At 36.7% G+C, this 20258-nt stretch overlaps 1 protein-coding gene and 1 long non-coding RNA gene across 2 annotated transcripts in view; both read left to right on the plus strand.

Annotated features, from left to right (window-relative positions):
• LOC135729654 (transmembrane protein 132C) overlaps positions 1-20258 on the plus strand; it is a 287538-nt gene that overhangs the window by 45675 nt on the left and 221605 nt on the right. The window lies entirely within an intron of this gene.
• LOC135730073 (uncharacterized) lies at positions 14316-17253 on the plus strand. The gene is made up of 5 exons (XR_010525861.2): positions 14316-14619; positions 16090-16146; positions 16286-16349; positions 16636-16697; positions 16857-17253. It is a non-coding gene; the product is annotated as an uncharacterized lncRNA (long non-coding RNA).

Below are 20258 nucleotides of genomic sequence, written 5' to 3' on the forward strand. Positions count from 1 at the left end.
TTGAATAAATTATTTTAGTAACATTTTTTTGAAATCTTTCTTGGCGACCCAGTTTTTAATTTCCGGGTTTGAAAACCACTGGTATACAGTATGAGTAGCTCAGATGCTAAAGCAGCTAAACGCCACCTCCGCCAAAAATAAGAACCGAATGCTCTCGGCACACATTATATGTTTATGAAATACCTTCACTTTAAATCCATTTAATCCCGGCTTTAGTCCATTCAGAAATACTGCTTTTGTTGACAGAATCTATTAAGAGTCTGATAAAAAAATGCTAATTTACAGGACGGGTTTTCAGCTCTTCATATACTTACCTGCTGTATACCCATATTTACTTACCTATAATCTGTATTTAAGTAAATATGAGGTTTTAGGTCAGTTGCACAAATGGTTTAGCAGAGGTTTTGTATGTCGAATATATTTTGTGTGCACATTTCTGTTAAAGGCGGGGTGCATGACTTTTGAAAAACGCTTTGTAGCCATTCAGCAGTAAGGGGCGTGTCTACTAAAATACATCGTTGCCTGGGTTGCGTATGTGTGGGGCGGGTCTATCATAAGAAGGTCCAGATTCTATTGAGGTAGGGGCGTGTTTGTTTAGGTGATTTCAAATGTCAACATTGGCTTTCAGAAATCGTGCACCCCCCCTTTAAAATTTTTACTTCAGGAAACTTGATTTGATATTCCCATTGCTTTCCCATTTATGCATCATTTGTTTGCTCGTAGCTGAAAAACCAATTCATTTCCAACAGTTAATTTTCAACAGTCAAGACTAATCATGTTATTGTCTATATTGAAATATTCCCTGGAGTAAAAAATTCATGCAAAAATGTAATGATGTATGAAGTAAATTATTTTTCCTCATTTGCCTTGTACCTGTTTGTAAGTATCATAATGTTGAAAGTTAGATAAAGCTTTGTAGCGTTTCTGCTATAGATCAGACAAAATTTAAAGATCCCCTATTTTCCATTATATCATTATTTTACACATTCTTTGATGTGTAAGTGTGTGTTACATGTTAACGATATCCAAAGGTAAAAAAAACAAAGTAAACGATGACGCAAGTTATCGTCTTCAACTGAAATCTCTTCCTTAGACTACAATAAACACACGGATTCTATGAAACAGGATTTTAGATGTGGACTCGACGGTCATTATCATAATTCCAGCCAGTTCTGACTCACAGTCTGTAAGTAGTCTATGTTTTCATATTTAAAGAATTTACTACTGACTAAACCATGATTCAAACGCAAGTTTTGGGCAATGTAGAGTAGCACTAGTTGTTTGTTGTTTCTACGATCACAAATGCAGACATGGTTTAATGTTTTAGTATCCTTACCTTACCAACCTGTTACATTCTGCTCAAGTTATGCTGTTAAAGTTGATCGATCAGCTTTGATCGATCTGAATTTTTTGTTTCGTATTGATAAGGTAGTAAAGACGATATTCCGAAAACCCCTGTCAGTATTGCATTGGGAGCTGATCTTCCAAATATGGTAAGGAGCATCAAAATCTCGCCAGACACTGGATGTATTCGGGCCCATCACAACGCACTGGATAGCTGGCAAATCTGAGCACATCACACCTTTTAAGAACGATGAGCTTTGCACAAAATCGATGCGTTTCAGATTGCAAAGGAGAATTTCTGGCTACTTTCAATCAGTGTTGTTTTTGGCAGCCCTTTTAGTTTCATAGTCTTTTGGACGAAAATGCTTTTTAGTTTTAGTCACATTTTAGTCACTTATAAACTTGATAGTTTTAGTCAAGTTTTAGTTGACCACAACACAAAAAGGTTTTAGTCAAGTTTTAGTCAACGAAAACGCAAAAAGGTTTTAGTCAAGTTTAAGTCAATTTTAGTAAAAAAAAGTATTCTTTAACAAATTAATTTAGGTTAAAAAGTGCCTTGCCTTGTTATTTAAATACACCACAAAAAGTATTGGAAATGGGCTTAGGTTTGACAAGTAGATACATGTAAAACATTAAGATTACCATGAAATGTGTCACAAGCCGAATGTCGAGTAAAATTGAATGTGTATGATATGTTAACAGAGTGACTTGTTAGTTACCTTTAAAAAAAATATTAGCGTGTTGAGCCTTCAGGTGCCGCTTGAGGTTGGTGGTATTCTTCCCAACTAGTTTGTGGCCACATTAACTGTTGTCTCCCAATATGCATTCCGTTTTCTTTTTGATGGATTATACTGAAAGTATGTCCATAAATCATCTCGTCGTTTCCGTTTATTGGCGTCACCGCCATGGTCCTTCGAACTCACCACAGCCGCAGGTGTGTTGTTGTTGTTTGAAATTGGGTGCGCGGCATGGCGTTAGCCAGGTGGTGGGCGTGAGTGAGACTGTCGCTGCGTCCCAAACTGCATACTTACATACTATATAGTAGGCAAAAAGCACTACTTCTCGTACTCTTTGCCTACTATATAGTATGGAAGTAGGCGGTTTGGGACGCAGAGTTGACCCAAAACAAGGATAGGAAGCGGCAGCATTGCTGATACTTTTTAGCTAAAAACAGACAGATTTCACGCAAAATAGGCAGAAATGACATGCATTTTGAACGTCAGACTTATAATCATTTTCGTTCCGTCTCGTCCCGTCAACGAAAACTCGAAAGCGTCTCGTCATGTTTTCGTCACCTTAGAGACATTTTAGCTAGTCATCGTCACGTTAGCGTCATAAAAAATAGGTGCGTCAACAAAATAATTTCGTTGTCGTCATCGTTGACGAAAGCAACACTGCTTTCAATGGGACATTAATCTGGGGAATGTGAAAAATATTGAGTTTTTTTAACAATAAACCATTGGAACACATTGAATTACGTCAAATAGACACCAAATAATGTTCTTTTTAGTAACGTAATAGGGGCTCTTTAAAAAGCGGTCAGTAATGTCTGCTCATACAAATCTTATTTATTGCCAATTCTGTAATGAAATTTTCTGATAACATTTACATTTATGCATTTGATATGAGAAGGTGACAGTTTCTTGGCTAGCAGCGTAGCCTGTAAAATGTGTGGCTCTTGTTCTCAGCGGCTCGCGTGGATGTGTGTGCTCTTCAAGATGTGCTTTGGTGTATTCTTCAGGACACAAGACAGAACTGCGTGCCTGCATTGTTCATGAAAGTAGACTCAGGTTTGATGTGCTGGTGTGACGCCTCAAGCTAATTTCTGTTAGGGGAGAAAAGTGCCGGGCTCGGATCTTAAAGTGAAACTCCCTTCAGCTAATGTTCTCTCTCTCTCTTACTCTTTCAAATATGTGCCCTGTCTTCATTAATACTTTTCCTGGTTCATCCGGCTTAGTCTTCTCTCTGAATGCCTGACCGCTGGCCTTCTCTCTTACTTGCAGATCTCTCAGTACTTTTTTTTGTCATTTTTCCCGTCTGTCGGCTTCAGTTACTCACTTCTTGCTGTTTAACAAAGTTTTGGTTTGGAATATATAAGTGCATTAATTAAATGGGCAAGGAACTTTTGAAAAACTTGAAATGAAATGAATGGGGAGTTTCAGGGGCACGTTTTAGGCGAGTTTTGCCTTGCTACATTTAAAAGCAGCTGTCATGAGAATTTTACTTCACTATCCTATCCTAAAAGTGCCACAAGTAAAATTTGGTGTACCTGCTCAACAATGTGACTCATGTTATACATAATTTAAAGTCTATGTAACAGTGCATTGTTTTTAAACACATTATAAAAGTTATATGTATTGCTGAAACACTTTACAAGTCTGTAAACTATGAAGCACTGAATTGTGGAGTTACACCGTAAAACAGTTTTTCCACATTTCTAAGTTCAGGATTATTTGGGTGGAGCATTGAGGTTGTAGAGATATTTTACATTTGAGAGAGACAGCAACTTTCCCATGAGTGGGCGTGGTTTTAGCGCTGACAGAGGACACGCCCCTAGTTTTCCAGAGCAGAGAATCCTGCTGTCTTTCCAGATACAATTATTTGCCTTTTTATCATTCAAATTTGGCTGCTGGTTGATATCACATATTTCTGTCGTGTCATTAACTGAAAACACATTTAATATCAGACTTTACACGGACTTTAAAACCGCAAACAGCAGATGTATGCTAATGGGGACCTAGGTTCCAGCCTGGCATAGGTCTTTCTGGCATAGAATTTCTGTTGTCCCCAACTTTCCTGTTTCCTTCATACTGTCATTTAAAGAAAAATTAAAGGCAGAATAAATAAAAATTAACTGGATATTTTATACTCTGTTTACATAACCAATACAAAAATTGTATATAACTAAAAAAATTACCCACATCAATTGCACATTTCTTTAATATTTTTATTATCTAATGCTATAACATATAATTTAATAATCTTTACAACTATATTTTAGGTCAAAGTACATGAAAGACATATTTGCTGTGTTTCAGAAGGAATATGGATTGATGATAAAATTGTACTGTGACATTAAATCTTAAACATGTGCTCACACACGTACTGCGTAACCAAGCAAGACATACACCACCTCATCTGCTCCCATAGTAGTTTACAACAAAATAAATGTCCTAGAAAGTATTTTAGACACCTGCATTGTGATTTATGTGCAGGAGTTCAATGTGGGCTGTGCCCCTTCGCAATGGATCTTTCATTGGAATCTTTTACAAATGGAACTATTGCATCACTTCGCCAATGCTGTAGTATTGACTGAAATAAAAATGTTTTATTATATTAAGTAAAATGCTGGCATGGGTTGTTGCTGTATTTGTTCAGTTCCTATAAACATCTGATGCGTTTTGTGAAAATTGCACGTCTGTGATATTCAACCCACCTAAAAGGTGAACCAGTTGAAAGGGAAGTTCTGGGATTTTCATATATGTCGCTGATTTGATAGCATACTTTTGAAATCTGTATCAGATGTTCTTTTCTTGTTCTTCTTTAAGCCGTGAGCTCTTTTTCTTTCAGTCTCACATGGTTATTTTATTTTCAGCTTATTTTGGCTCAGATAAGGTGTCAGCGCTGTTACTGAGACATTCAGAGATAATGAGACTGATACAGGGAGGAACTATGGGATGTGCAACCTAACTCAAAAATCTCAATGCACGAAATATAAAAGACATCTCTCTGTTCTCATTAGACACAACATGTACACCTCTGCTTTTTCTCTCTCTCTCTCTCTCCTTCTCTCTTTCTCTCTCTCTAACCTGTGGTGTCGACTGATCCATCACATTCTTCATTCTTCAGATCCAGGTTCATGAAAGTAGACCTCATCTTCTGAGGTCTTGCTTGAACTTAACTGTTATTTTAAAGCCACTGTACAAGATGTGCATTACACTAGAGGTATTCACGGGTCCACTTCGATCCGAAAACACGCAGTCCGATCCGAGACCCGAGCGGGTTCAGGTCTAAAAGTTTCAAATGTACCTCGGACACAGGCCAGGTATAACATTAGCAGCATCAGGTCTCAGGTAATTTAAAATGAATAAATGTAACGGACCTGAAAAGACAAGACTCTGTTTGCCAAGAGAGCTTGCAACATACAGTAATAATTTTCCTGACCTGTCATACAGACCTGTCAATCAATTTCGAATACACACTGTAAGCGGTTACCTTGGTGTCGTTGTTGTCAGATAACAAATAAAAATAAATAAAGCAGTGAGCTTAATTGGTTGCATACACGCTGGTGCAGTTTACATTTGGGTCCATTCGGGTTAAAAAAATTGCAGCTTGGTTGGGTTTGTCTCAATTTATGTACGTTCGGTTTGGGTAAAAAGTGATTCAGGTCATTTCTGGTCATGTACATGTTTTTGAACTTAGAAGACCTCTACTTTGCACTTGAACTTTAACACATCCAGTATCGAACCACCTTATAACCTCTTTTTCGGTATAACTGTTGTCTATTCAGTCCTTTCTGAAAAACACAGTTTATTGTGGCGGGCAATAATCCTTGATCTTGTGGCACGTTTTCTCAAAAAACGCAATGTAATATGTGGGATATTTATGCAATTTTATGAGATGAAATTGCGGAACTTGCAAAAATTGCGAGAACTTGCAAAAACTGTTTTCAGCTTTTGGAGCTTTTCAATTATGTTTTCAATTACGTCACTTCATAACGTTCCCATGGCAACAGGGGACATGGCTGAACTTGCGTGAGGTAAATGCAATATTTTTCAAATTTCTGCCAAGATAAATGTGATTTTTGCTACGAAAATGCAACGATTATGAAATCATGCAAGCCCCGCATATTCTGCGCACAAAAATCTGCAATTTAAGCTGTGAAAGTGTGGCATATTTGAAAAAATGTGTCCCCCGCATAAATATGCGGACTTTGGCTAATTGTGCGATAAATCATGGAATCGTGTTTTTCTGGATGTTGATGTAAACACTCAAAAATCTTTAGAAAAGGATGCCAAAAACCTGGATGTGATACACTTGTCTTTCTTAGAAATAAGCCCCTGTGATGGAGCAAATTTGTTGTTAGAAGTGTTTGTGTAAGAAGAACAGATCCCATTTGGTTTTAATGGACACGAAGTCTACAGAGACTCCCAGAGGTTTTCGTTACACCTCATTATGAGTCTCATTTGACTGCTTCTGTGTCCAACATGATATTAGTTTTTATAGTACATGATTTGTTCCCATTTTGCTTTAATGACAGCATGTACATGGTTTCTGTAAAATCCCACATGATCTAAGAAAGTACATCTTGTGTTGGTTTCAATACAAGCAAGGACATTTGATTTGTGGTACAAACACGTTGACACTGTCAATGTCAGAGATGTGCCCATTACATAAATGACCTAAAAATGCATAATGACATTTTATTTATTTCCTGGTCTAGGAATTCTGCACATAGCTAAATGATTTTTTTTGTGATTTACCATGCTTTTTTACATAAAATCATCATACATAATATAAAATATGACCTTGATATCTTTAATATTGACTGAGTAAGGTCATGTCAAATATTGAAAGAAAATGATAGAAACTTTGATGCTCGATTATGAAGCCTGGATTTCACAGACAGGGTCACAGATTTCTTTTTCACGATATTTGCCTTTATACTGCCTGACTTTTTGACCTTTATCTTTGGTCTTTCTCCTTGGTTCTTTCATCTTCAATATGCTCTCCTATGTTACTTTTACTTATTCCATCTACTGTATGGCTTTATCTGTACATCTTAATGGCCATCTCTCTCTTTCTGAAAAAAAAAAATCAGGGTCTGACCGCGTTTGAGGTTAAACCACAGATTTAGAGACTCTATCTGGAGCCTGCACAAAAGCTCCTTTAAAACACAAACACAAAGACGCAGTTACATACGCACATAAGTGCATGTGTGCCAAAGGGCCACGTAAAGGACATCACACTTCTGTGGTGAGAAAATCGCTGCCACTGCAGGTGGTAAAACATGTGCCTGTACCAACTTGGGGTTTTCTCTGTCGTGCTTCATTGTTTCAATTGGAAAGCTGCAATTTCCGCTATTGTGTGTTTTTAAGCTCAGCAGTCTCAAAGATGCTGCAGACATATAATTTAAGCTCATAAGAATTATTTTCAGTTCATCTTGTTTGTTTTTTCTTATTTTGGTCCAGTCATTTCACGCACATCTGAAGATGATTCAAAATGAAATGACATTTAAGTTGATTGCTTTAATGGAAATTGCTTCTGCTATTCAAGTCATAGCCGAAAGGGAAGTATTATAAATATACACGGGGCAGCACGTAACATTTTGTGTGTAATTGAAAGATGAACTTCACATTAAGTTAATATTAAGTGAGCAGAGGGTTTCTCTTGTTGGCAGTGTGAAAAAAGATTCACCAGGTCTTCGGTTTGGCATCATTGTAGTGCTATTTTGAGATATCAATAGTTAAAGGAAATTGAAAAGCTGCTAAATGCCACCTCCGTCAAAAATGAGATAATGAAATTAACCGAATGCTCATGGCACATTTTATAATCATCAAATATCTTAAAATCTGCTTAATTCCAGTATCAGGCTATACAGAAATAAAAATTTGTTGGCAAAATCCACTAAACAGCATGTCGATTTTTTTGTAAATACCTTTGAGTAATGAAAAATGATGCACGAAATTACTGCAGATCACATTCAAACTTGTGTCCCGTGTAAGTACTTGGACCTTCATACAACCTGTTGCAGTGACATGGATCACAGCGTCCCGTAATGTGTGGTTAAATTTTTTTATTTCGAGATTCTTGCATCATGTTTCTATTTGCATCTTAAGTGATTTTGCAACTGTTTACTGTGTCTTGTCCAAGGAAGTGGATTTTTTTAAAGGTGGAGGTTTCTGCCAAAAAAGCTTGCATGCACTTAGAGCAGGGGTGTCAACTCAAACCAGCTTGGAGCCATTTATGAGAATGACATCTCGTCAGAGGGCAGCAGAACTATATTAACATAAAAAACACAATATTTCTGTAAATATACAGTTTTTCTAATATTTAACATATAATAATAGAATAAAAAATAAACAGTGCTTTTTGTATTTTTTATACATTATTTTAACAGTATAAATATTTTCATAAACTTATCTTAAATAACTTTATATTAAACCTGGCACTAAACTAACTAACTAAATTTAATTCATAAATACATTTATTAACTATTATACACTTTTTTTGCAACCAGTGTGTCTGTTTTGATTCGTTTTTTTAAGTCACAGACTTGACTTGGATATGTTCCATCTATGTAAAATTTAATATTAGGCTACTGCTCTATGTGTAATTGCATGGCAAGCAACATAATGATATCTACTTCGCACTATACTTATACTGAGATGAGTGAGCATAAAGTCTTTTATCTATTGTACGTTTCTCCTCATCTTTCCTCTTTTCTTAACCTGGGAACTTGATGACTCTTTTTCTCATCTGTAGTTCAATATGTGTTGCATTACATCTCCACCTCTTCCTCCCTATATGAGGTGTCGCTATTGAAGCTGTGACTTGAGGTAAACTAACCCCACCGCAGCTCTTTAGAGTAACCCCACAAAGTAACAGATCTTCTCTGGATGAACACTCAAAAATCCAGACAAGATTAACCGATCACAAAGTGACAATGATAAAATTGACGTGAGGTGCGATTAAAATCCGTTCACGCATTCCGTTAACCTCGCCTTCACGGAGAGCGCGGCTCATGGTTGCATAGCAATGGAAGACCACAACTTTTTAAGCGCTTTGGAAAGACCAAAGAAGTGCTTTAACTTGCATATTTAGTCGCGACTGTGGCCCCCTAAAGGATTAGTCAATTTTCTTAAAAAAAATCAAGATAATTTACTCACCACCATGTCATTCAAATGTTGATGTCTTTCTTTGTTCAGTCGAGAAGAAATTATGTTTTTTGAGGAAAACATTCCAGGATTATTCTAATTTTAATGGACCCCAACACTTAGCAGTTTTAATGCCGTTTCAAATTGCAGTTTCAAACGAGGCATAAGGGTCTTATCTAGCGAAACGATTGGACATACAACAACATCGGAACGGTCCTCTTTCTCCCACTTGTAAACACTGGGGTGCACTTTCGCATACATCATCCGTGACCTCTTGACGTGATGACGCATTACGTGAGGTGGCGCTGGCGCATCACAGAACCGGAGGAAGACGAGAAGTTGTGGTTTAAAAGTGCATTTTTTTTTCTTTTTCTTGCCAAAAATGACAATCGTTTCACTAGATAAGACCCTTATGCCTCGTTAAGGATCATTTAGAGTCCTTTGAAACTGCAATTTTAAACTGCATTAAAACTGTTAAGTGTTGGGATCCATTAAAGTCCATTAAAATGAGAAAAATCCTGGAATGTTTTCAAAAAAAAAAAAAAAAAAAACATAATTTCTTCTCGACTGAATAAAGAAAGACATCAACATTTTGGATGACATGGTGGCGAGTAAATTATCTGTATTTTTTTTAAAGAAAATGGCTTTATCCTTTAAATGTTTGCACCAATAATTAAATGAATATGAAACTTAGTCAATTATTTTTTTTCTGTGGGATGGATTATGTTATATTTTTGACAGCAGGCATGGGCCGCAGAGAGGGGGATGGATCCAAGGGCACAAATGGGCTGCGGGCCGAGAGTTTGAGACCACTGACTTAGAGGGTTTTGCAGCGAAATACTTTTTCATTAAAAAAAAAATGACTAAAATGTAATTTTAACTATTAACAACCGTTTCATTGCCATTATAGTAAATTTACATAAATTTACAAGAAAGCATGTCAGGTGCATTTAGAGGGTTTGCATCTAAACTCCTAACTTGTATTGAAAAAGATATTGTGCATTATATTGTGTATGTAGCCTAATGCACGTTTGACCCAGAGGAACAATATTGCTTAGAGTTTCGCAGTTATTTTAATTAAGTTTTAGTTTTGCCCCAAGTGTTTCTTCTCAAATTTCTGAGAAATTAAATCAACAAAGACATTTAATGATATACAAGAGTATAAATGAACGTGGAAAATACATTGGATAACAAACGTTATAAAAATGTGACTTTTGATTGGAGACTTGGATGAAATCACTGTATAACATCTTATTTGAAATGAGATGTGCGATTACTAGGGTTTATTCTGAAGATAAGATTTTAAAAAGCAACTGTCTGTTTAATCTCATGGCTGTTAAAGAGAAACAACATTAAAGAGACATTAAAGTTCTCCTATGGGCATCAGTACCGCAGTAAAACCACATTTTTGCAAACACTGCAAACTAAAGTTTTTTTGAACTTAGCATGCAGGTTAGCATCGGGTAGTAATGGTAGTACTCAATCATTAGATCAATTATGGACTCTGTGGAGAGTGTTGGGAACATTTTATGAATTACACCACCAAGTTTATCAATACACTGGAGAAGTAACAGCGTTAGATTTAGGGTCGCATTGCAGAGGTGAGACTTCAGCCTGGGGTAGTGATGGTTACTTGTAGATTGGCAGGGGAAAGGTTTTAGATGAGCTAGTAATGATAACAGATGATATCTGGCCCTGAAAGTGTCCAGGTGGAGGACCGTGGAGCACCGGCTCTTTCAGAGAGCACAGCGGAGAACAGGGCTGTCAACAAAGCTCAAAGTAGAATTTATTACTCCACCGACCGATGACCTTGAGGAAAGTTTACCAATCTTACCGATCCAGAGGGGTTAAGAGGGAGTCATCGTGTGCGTGTGCATGCATTCATACCTTATAATAAAGCAGATCTGTACGGATCAAAGTGACTTTTACTGGGTTTCTCCTCATTTAAACGTTAAGATGTGGAGAATCAGCTTCTTTCAGCACTTGACTCTATGAGGTAATAATAACAACTGCAGTTGTCTCCTTTTCCTCCTCATTCTTTTGTTGTTGGCATCATGTGATGCGTCTCCAGCTGGGTTGGATTTGTGCCACGAGCTTAATAACATCCTTTGTTCGTGAACTTCACATCCAAGTCCTTGAGTTTCACCTATGAGGAGGGTTTAAGACACTCTGTCATTGATATCTCAGACAAACACGCTGTGCGATGTGACATTTTAAGTGTTTGAAGTTTCAAAAGGAGTCACATTATGGAAAACAGGCTTTTTCTTAGTCCTTTAAAATTAAACTTCTGTATAGACACACTTCGCTGGAACAAAGCATAACCGCTCAGGCCATTTATAAAACTCTAGCAGCAAAAACGGGTCGTTCGGAAACCATCAGGGCAGTTATTAATCTCAGCCTCAGATGGCACACCCTCGGCCCGCCCACAGTCTGTCTGATGCATAATGCATAAACTGGCTGTTGCTCTCTGATTGGCTGACTTTTCGCAACTATCGGGAGCTTTCGCAACAATTGCATAATATGATTTATAGGGGGCTAATTCTGTATGCAGCAATGTGTTCCACCTTAATAAACTAGAATTAGATACAAATCAGTACTTAATCAAAGGTTATTTAAATACAGAGGCCTTAAAGTGTCCAGTGACAGCTTAAAAAATGTCAGATTTCATTCAAGTTTGTGCACTTTTTACTGTTGCTGTTGGACCACCACAGTGAAAGAAGCCCACCTGAATGAATGTGCAAGTGTTTGAACTGTGTAAGCGTCTGTGAGGATGGACCCATGGGTTTAGTTCAGTAAAACACTGCTGCCACATCCAATCTCTGGCTCTTTATCACCCAGGGCTGCCATCTAGTTCACATGGGCATTGAATATAAAATAACTGTCTATCTCTTACTATTAGCACACACACGATTATAATTTGTATTGAAAAAATGCAAAATGGAAGAATTTTTGGACTAGTAATACCCAAACCTGAGCACAATCCACATATACAGTACTCTCACTGCCACCATACGGTTGAAAAGCAGCATTCTCATTTATATCTTACACAACGATAAAAGCATCAGCTCTTCCATCTGTGCGACAAGGTCATGCATTATGAGGTAGATTTGGATGATGCCCAGCAGAACAGGAAGTGCTTTGTACCGTTTTCATTTTTCAATGTTCTCAAATATAATACTGTTCCTCGAAATGCAGTAATCTCATTCGAGTAAATCCCATTGAGGTTCCTCAATGGGACTTACATTTCTAGAACCCATCAATATGAATGTTCTGATTGTATGGTAATACATCTTGATGTGGCAAGTGGAATTTTAATGGGTCAGATGTTGAATGCAGATCCCAGTGTGGTTTATTTTGATTGGCTGTTTTATGATTGTGACGGCCGTGATTATTCCTCCATTACTCTCGCTTTCAATTACAATGTTTACAGAGACGCTCGCTCTCATTTCAGTTTGATTGTTTTTTCACCCGATTGTGCCATTTATTGCATCAGGGCCTCGGACAAGGACACAGTTCAATATTCGTTTTTCACCTCGTGATCTTTGTAATCGTGATGTGTAAATACGCAGGGAGTTTTCAAAAAACCCAATTCAATGCCCTCACCTCCCTGATGATTTGACATCAGTAGTCATAAGGGATGGCGCTTGATAAACGGAAGCCATTTTCTAGACAGGGACTAAAACTCCCCCCTCCACCTGATGAGAAGCTTCAGTGTTGGTGCTGATTTATGATGTCACAGCACCATAAAGGGCACGCAGAAGAAGGAAGAGATTCATTAGGAGGCCTGTCCGGGTTTTTAGTGAAGTCCAAGTCAGACGCTTGGAATACTGATAGGCGATCGGATCTGTGGCTGTCTTGTCTTTGAAATCTCAGTGGGAAAATGCAGATTTCTCAAAGTTGCACACTTGCGATGCCTGAGGATTTGGGAGTGACAACATTGGTCGATAATGAAAACACAATAATTGCCTAATTACTTATATACTCAGAGTTAAAATAATACGACACAAGGTGAAGTTCCCTATAATAAAACCAAGTGTGGTAAAAATGGGCTATTTATTTAAAGGCAACCCAAGCTCACTCGCCATACGTACCTCTGCCTACATTTCCGCATAACATAAAATATGTTGCTGCAGGTACAAACTGGTACTGCAATCACCCAACTGGTGGCCAATATACAAAATGACAACATAAACATCAGTTGAGGGCTGCAACTCCACTTTTTAAATGAAAATATCCTGGCCAGATCACTGTTGTCAGTGATATAAGTATTTAAAATGAAAATGATTTCTTAATGTCTAGTGACATATCAGGGGCGATTTTATGATTAATTGATATAAATTTCTTACACACTGTACTGTTTCTTTCATTTTTAGGCATTTTCACATTTCATTGATAGACAGTACTGTATGGAGAGAATAGAAAAGTAAAGCTTGGAAAGAGGGGATTGGGACCAGCCAAGGATGCTGAGCCGGGACTCAAACTTGCTGAAAGCGCCTCTGTGCTACATGTCAGAGCACTGACCTACACCAGCGGCTTTAACAATTATAAACTTTATAGTGAGCTATCGCTTTTAGGCACCATTTCTGTAAGTTTGTAGGATTTATTATAGTTGAAAACACCAATGACATGGGTTTGATTCTTTGAGAATTGACTGTCTAAACACTGCAAGTTGCTTTGGATATACAATTAATACCAAAAGCATAAATGTAAGTATAGTTTTTAGTATGTAAGGCTGCAGCCTATTGTTCCTTTTTGTTTCTTGTCACAGCGAACCCGAATTTTTTCCACACATCCGATTTTAAATTTGCGCTTATTTTCCTTTGCCACTAGCAGCATCCACCATTGTCGCTCCGCCGGAGTACCATGAAATTTATAATACTGTTAGATTCCTATTAACTTCTACATGCATAGACCGATAAAGTCCAACTATGAGTAACTCACTTCTAGCCGAAATAACCTTGAATTTGGTTACATTAGTCAACAGTGATTACCAGGTGTCTGATTTCATTCATTTATTTATTTTCTTCATTTATTTTTGGGCTATGGTTAGACATCTTTTAGATTTTCACTGACATCCCAAATTTTGCCTTGATGTACACTGTTAGATGTCGCTGTAGATTTAGCAGTACATTACTGTAAAAATCCACAGTACTATACTGTATGTATACATTACAGTACAGTACTGCAGTTCATAATGCATTCTGGGTAAATTTGTTTGAGCGGGAAAATTTGACAGTATATTTTGGTCTTGATGTAACCTTGCTGTAGCCATTGCTGTAATGTGCCAGGTGTACTTGCAATAATCAGAGAAAGTGCGCCAGAGTCAAATCACACAGAGGGAGAGAGAGCACAACTCCTGGCTGCAGCTGAAGGAGGACGATTGATTTCTGGCAGTTCGGTAAGTTTGAAATATTTCTGTTTCATGAAAACTTAATTTTTAGTTTAAGAATGTTGTCAATAGTTTGTCACAATATTGTTTTAAACGTGCAATGAGAGAAAAAAACGGTCGCCAACAAAGTTTCAATCTCCCTCAGAAAGTAAGCTAACGTTACACACAGATGTCTACCGCTGCTTTTACTCGCTTTACACCTTTATTAATGAATATAGGGTTGTTTTAACTAAATTATGAGGGTTTTGGTGAGTTTATATTGTGATGAAAGTGTGGTGACAATGAAACTATTTTTAACGAAATGGACAAAAACAACCCGCCAGCGCGGTCTTGCGGTCCCAGCATAACGGTCGTTTATCTCGGCGTTTCATCCGTTCAGTTAGCGTCAGAGAAAAGTATTAAGTTCGACTGTTTGGTAAGGCTGTGGTTGTAAACAGACAGGACTTGACACGCCGTACACAGCATACCGAACTCCTCCACAGAAGTGAAAACAAGAAACCTCATTTTTAACTGGATACATGCATCGAACTCATCGCAGCTTTAACTTCGACCAAATATCATTCAGACCATCTTAATATCAGATGAACGAAAGGGATTGCCGCGCGTATTGTTGTTGTTATTATATTACGGTATATCCGCAAAAGCAGAGAATATCTTCTCTAAAGCGTTTTACACGTCCAGTAAGTTGTCCAATACATTTTTATGGCATATTGTTTCCACCACTTCAGATGCATTACATGCAGTATATATAAGTTTCCAAAACACATCAAATCAATGCACGAAAAGAGAATGGGCTCCGCATTTACGTACCTTTGTCTTCTCGTCTCTGTCATCTGATCCTTCATCTCTGGATGTAAAATAGTCCATTATAACATCGTGTAGGAAACTGGCATCACCAGGATTGCTCAGATTTAGGCGATCATGTTTATCTTTAAAGTGAGCAGCTAGCTACTAACTTGTTAAAAAACTTTGCGTGAAATAGCGTGTTACACCGCAGCCGGTCCGGGTAAAACATTAAAGGGACAGTCTTTTTACCTTGTCACTATAAATCGCTATTTTCTGCACTAAACGAGACATTTTCAGAGATTTTCTGTAGACAAGATGTTATAATTAAAAAAAGACTTATTTAGATATTTAGATATAATATATAATATAACAACTAATATATATATATTTGTTTTACAACTGACTAAACACTTACAGTAATGTTTTATTTGTTAGCATAGCATGATATTAGATTTAAACACTTAATAAATTTTTAAATCAATCACTTTGTCTCTGCACAATGAACATTATCAAATATTATTAATGTTGTAAAATATATTGTTCATTGTTAGTTCATATTAGCTAAGGCATTACCAAATGTTAAGGAATAAACTCTTATAGTAAAGTGTTACTAAATTTTCTTATACCATTTCCTTCACAATGTCTATTTATTTCTATGGCTAACAGATTTTGTAACATTTGTATTTTTTACAGTCTTACCATTGCTTGTAAGCTGGATTGGGTAAGATGGATCATCTTTAAAGGCACCAGGCAAGTACATGATGTACAGTTACAAGTCATGTATTTTTTCGACTGCAATATTAAATGCTTTCACGTCACATGCAAAATTACACAGGAATGTGGCTGACTTTTTATTTGTAGTTTACATGAGTGTCATTGCACTTTTCAGGAGTTAAGGCAGATGTGGAGGCACAACGGGTGATACCAGACACACACCAAGCACATTATGTTCGGTAAGTTTGCACTTTACCACTACAGTTTCTTTAAATACCCATGTATACACTCATTCACTCATTCACACACAACACTGTAACACGACCATACACAACATGTACACAATTGTCTTAGTTTGCCATGTAGAAATATACAAACAGAAATATTCAGACTTTGGTTATAAGAAATTTAATTTAATAATTGTATTTATTTAGCAGAGGTGTCCCTGGACTTTATTGACAAAAGATTTTGTTTTCAGAATAAAAAGTTGTGTCCAAATCAGTAACAATTGTACTTTCTGTTCAGGACATTCAATCATGACAGGATCCAGGTGGATGCTGTCCATTGATGAAAGAGTTTGTTCAGCGGTAAGTGAATCTTCTGTATTTTAGTGAAATTAGGTGTGGAACAGTAGAATAAGAGCAAAAGGTTTCAGAATAGGAGTAAATTCAAGGCTGAGTTTAATTTTTTAAGAATCTTTTTCTATCTTATATTTGTTGACTTAATGTTTATGATATTTCTAACAGGTTTCTGGATAGAATTAATTCCAAAGATGGGAAAAAGTGCACATCCAGACAAGGAGCAAGCAAAAAGACAAGGAACTTGGTGCAGAGAAAAGCTGTGGCCATTAACCCCCATGTGAACAGCTTCATGCAGTCCCTGATTGAGTTCGAATGGACGACTTCAAAGTAAAGGCCACTGTGGTCTGTCTGCCACAGTTTAATGCATTTATTTTTAGTGTTAAATGAAATTTAAGTAGAATATTTAAAACTATGGGCCAGTGTTCTTTTTACCACAGTGAAATGTTACCTTTTAGTCGATGATGGACTTTAAACTGAAAACTTCAAACTATGGAACAGTGTTCTATTTGCCAGAGTTAAATATGTTACAGCAGGGGTCTCCAAACTTGTTTATACTTGTTGATTTTATTTTGTTACTTGATTATATGTTTATTATTGTTTAAAATCTTGTTTTAAATGTTTGTTTCAATTAAATGTTTTTTTAAATAAAATTTTGATACATACATTGCTTGGATTGCCTTTTAATTCATTATGTTTTAATTTAGCATTTTTACCATATTAATAACTATAGATTTAAACCTAAATCTCTAGCTATTTTATATAATATTATTGTATTAACTGCAATAAGTAATAAATAGTATTTATGGGTCAATATAGACATTACAGTAAATTACTGTAAAAATAGACTACTGTAATAAAATATTGTAAAAATACAGTACAGTACTGCTTTGTAACTATACAGTACTAGTTTGTGTACTGTAAAATGGTATTACAGTACAGTTCTGTAAAACCAAAATACAGTAACTTACTGGCAACCGTGCTGCCAGTACCGTACTGTAAAAATACAGGGAAATCGTTAACAGTGTAGCCTAGACATCTGAGTTGCGTTTAGATGGCTGTTAGATGTATTTTAAATGCAGAATTGCTTCCTGGGATGTTACCAACAGTATCACCACCTGCACATACAGTACAGTATTAAAAATGTAAAATGTTAATTGAGCAAATTGATTTGTTGAAACTGAAACAGCAGCATTCTTTGCAGCGAGACTAAATGTAGGCAAGTTGCCATGTCTTGCCATGTTTTTATGTATAAATTAGCACATTATTCATTTACGCAATTACTGCAGTATGTTTTTGTGTGTGTGCATTTTTGTGGCGTGTACTGTATTCCTCTTATATGTCCTGTTTATAGTTTATAGCGATTAAGTGGTTTCCACAAGCATTAATGTCCTTGTAGCATTTGTGAAACCACAAGTATTTAAACCACACCAGATTCATGCAAATTACCTAAATGACTTCAAGCCTTGCCATTACGCCAACTTCCTCATAACACATTTAATTGCTTCCTAAAGACCCATTCAGCACAAAAAAGGTTAAGACTAAAATCATCGTTGGAAGTAGCACAAAAATGAAAGAAAGTTTCATTGTGCAGTGTTTACTACACAGTCAATGGCTCCTTAAAGCTTTGACTAAAGACATCGGTGATGAACGTTGACGATATAGACACTCGAAGCTCCGCGAATGTATTAGTTCTTGTTATTGGCTCACGTCCTCGCAGCGAGTAGCCATTACTGAACCGTAGATGGAGGTGTTGTGGGTGGAAGCTCTTAAAGGGAAACAAGTGTTGATGGGAGCCACAGTGCAGCCCTAACAAGAACCTTTCAGAGTACTTCAGTTGCTCTGTGTCCCTTACACAGATAGCATACCACTCTAGATGGTGTTTAATGTACAATCTGTAATGTCGATTTTCCAAACAGCTGCTTTTGAAAATGCTTCAGCCGTTTTTTTTAACAAAATGTCCTGTGAGGGAGGCTGAAATATGATTAGAGATATTAAAGGGGACCTCTAGGTAACAAATAAGCTTACGGCTGCCACTAGGTCTCTTAAAAACTGTCGAGTTGGAGGGAAAAGAGACTTAGGGATACGGTTATAATCTCAATGTGCTTTATTTTGGGTTTTTTAATAGATCCCTAAAAATGCAGCGCTTTGTAAATCATTAGTCCTGGATGGTCTCGGCAGATGAACATACTCATTTTTCAATATCATTAATTTTTATGTGAATCCTAAACAGGCATAATGTTGTATTATATATTGATTCTGCTCACAGCTCCTAGCATACGTTTAACTGCCTTTCTGGCTGTTTTAGGACGAGCCCACATATATCATTCTCTAAATGATGCTTGTGAAAGCAAAAGCTCCATGAATTACTTTTGACAGGCCAGCACAAAGTCAATAGCCCTTATTAATTACAATTGATGTAATATATGGCACGAATAATACATTGGGACTTGGGGAAAAACACCATAAGACTATTGCTCTTATTTAAGGGAAAGAGGTTGGCTGTGAGATTAAAGATGCTGTGGCATGGAGGTGAGAGAGAGAGAGAGAGAGAGAGAGAGAGAGAGAGGGGGGGGGGGCTGCTTCCCAAGACAGTGCCTGATCTGGAAGCTTTTTGCACATTTGTGACCCAGTCTGTGACAACCCAGTTAAAGTTTTTTTTTTATATGAAACCATGCTACATAATGTAAAGAACATTCTGTGAAAATGAAACCTTGATATTTTTTATATTGACTGAGTAAGGTCATGCCAACAATCAAAATCAATGATTGAAATTGAACTTTGATGCTTCAAATCTCTTAATTAGATTATAAGACTTTAGCCTACATTTCATAGGCAGGGTAGCAATATTCACAGCAAAAAACATGGTTCTGGGCTCCCACAAACATGCTATTCTTGATCAACTTAATTTTATAAGTTATAACAACTTATCTAGTTATAACAACTCATATCTAGTCAAGATAAATAATAGTAAGTTGAAATGACTTGTAAATCCGAGTTGATTCAACAAAAATATTAAGGCAAACTATTTTTTACAGTGATCAACCTTTTCTGTATTTTTCCTTCAGATTTTGGATCCCACAATGCTTTGCATGATGCTGTTATTTTTATTTGAACAAACTGTTGCTATAAAAACACTACAGTACATTTAAATCTACAGTAAGTTCAGGCCAATCACAATATATTGGTTAGTTGGCCAATCGGAGGACACTTTGCTTTTCAGAACGATAAGCTTTGTACAAAAACAACGTGTTTCATAGAGGCGTGGCATAGAGGAGCAACATTATGTACAGTATGTAAAAAAAAACATAAACCACACGAACACATTGTATTACACCAAATACACAAAATAACGTTGTTTTTAGCAACGTAATAGGTGGTTTTTAAGAGGGCATGGTTCCATAAAGAACCTTTAACTTCCGAAGAAACTCTTTCATTTTCCACAAAGAATCTTTGTAGTTACAAAATGTATTAAAGAGAAGGTTTTACTAAGAAAATTTGACTGAAAGGTTCTGTGAAAACCAAACATTTTCTTTTATGGCATCGCTGTGAAGAATCTTTTAAGCACTT

This window comes from Paramisgurnus dabryanus, chromosome 11 (assembly GCF_030506205.2).
Source record: "Paramisgurnus dabryanus chromosome 11, PD_genome_1.1, whole genome shotgun sequence".
In the NCBI taxonomy this organism is placed as follows: domain Eukaryota; kingdom Metazoa; phylum Chordata; class Actinopteri; order Cypriniformes; family Cobitidae; genus Paramisgurnus; species Paramisgurnus dabryanus.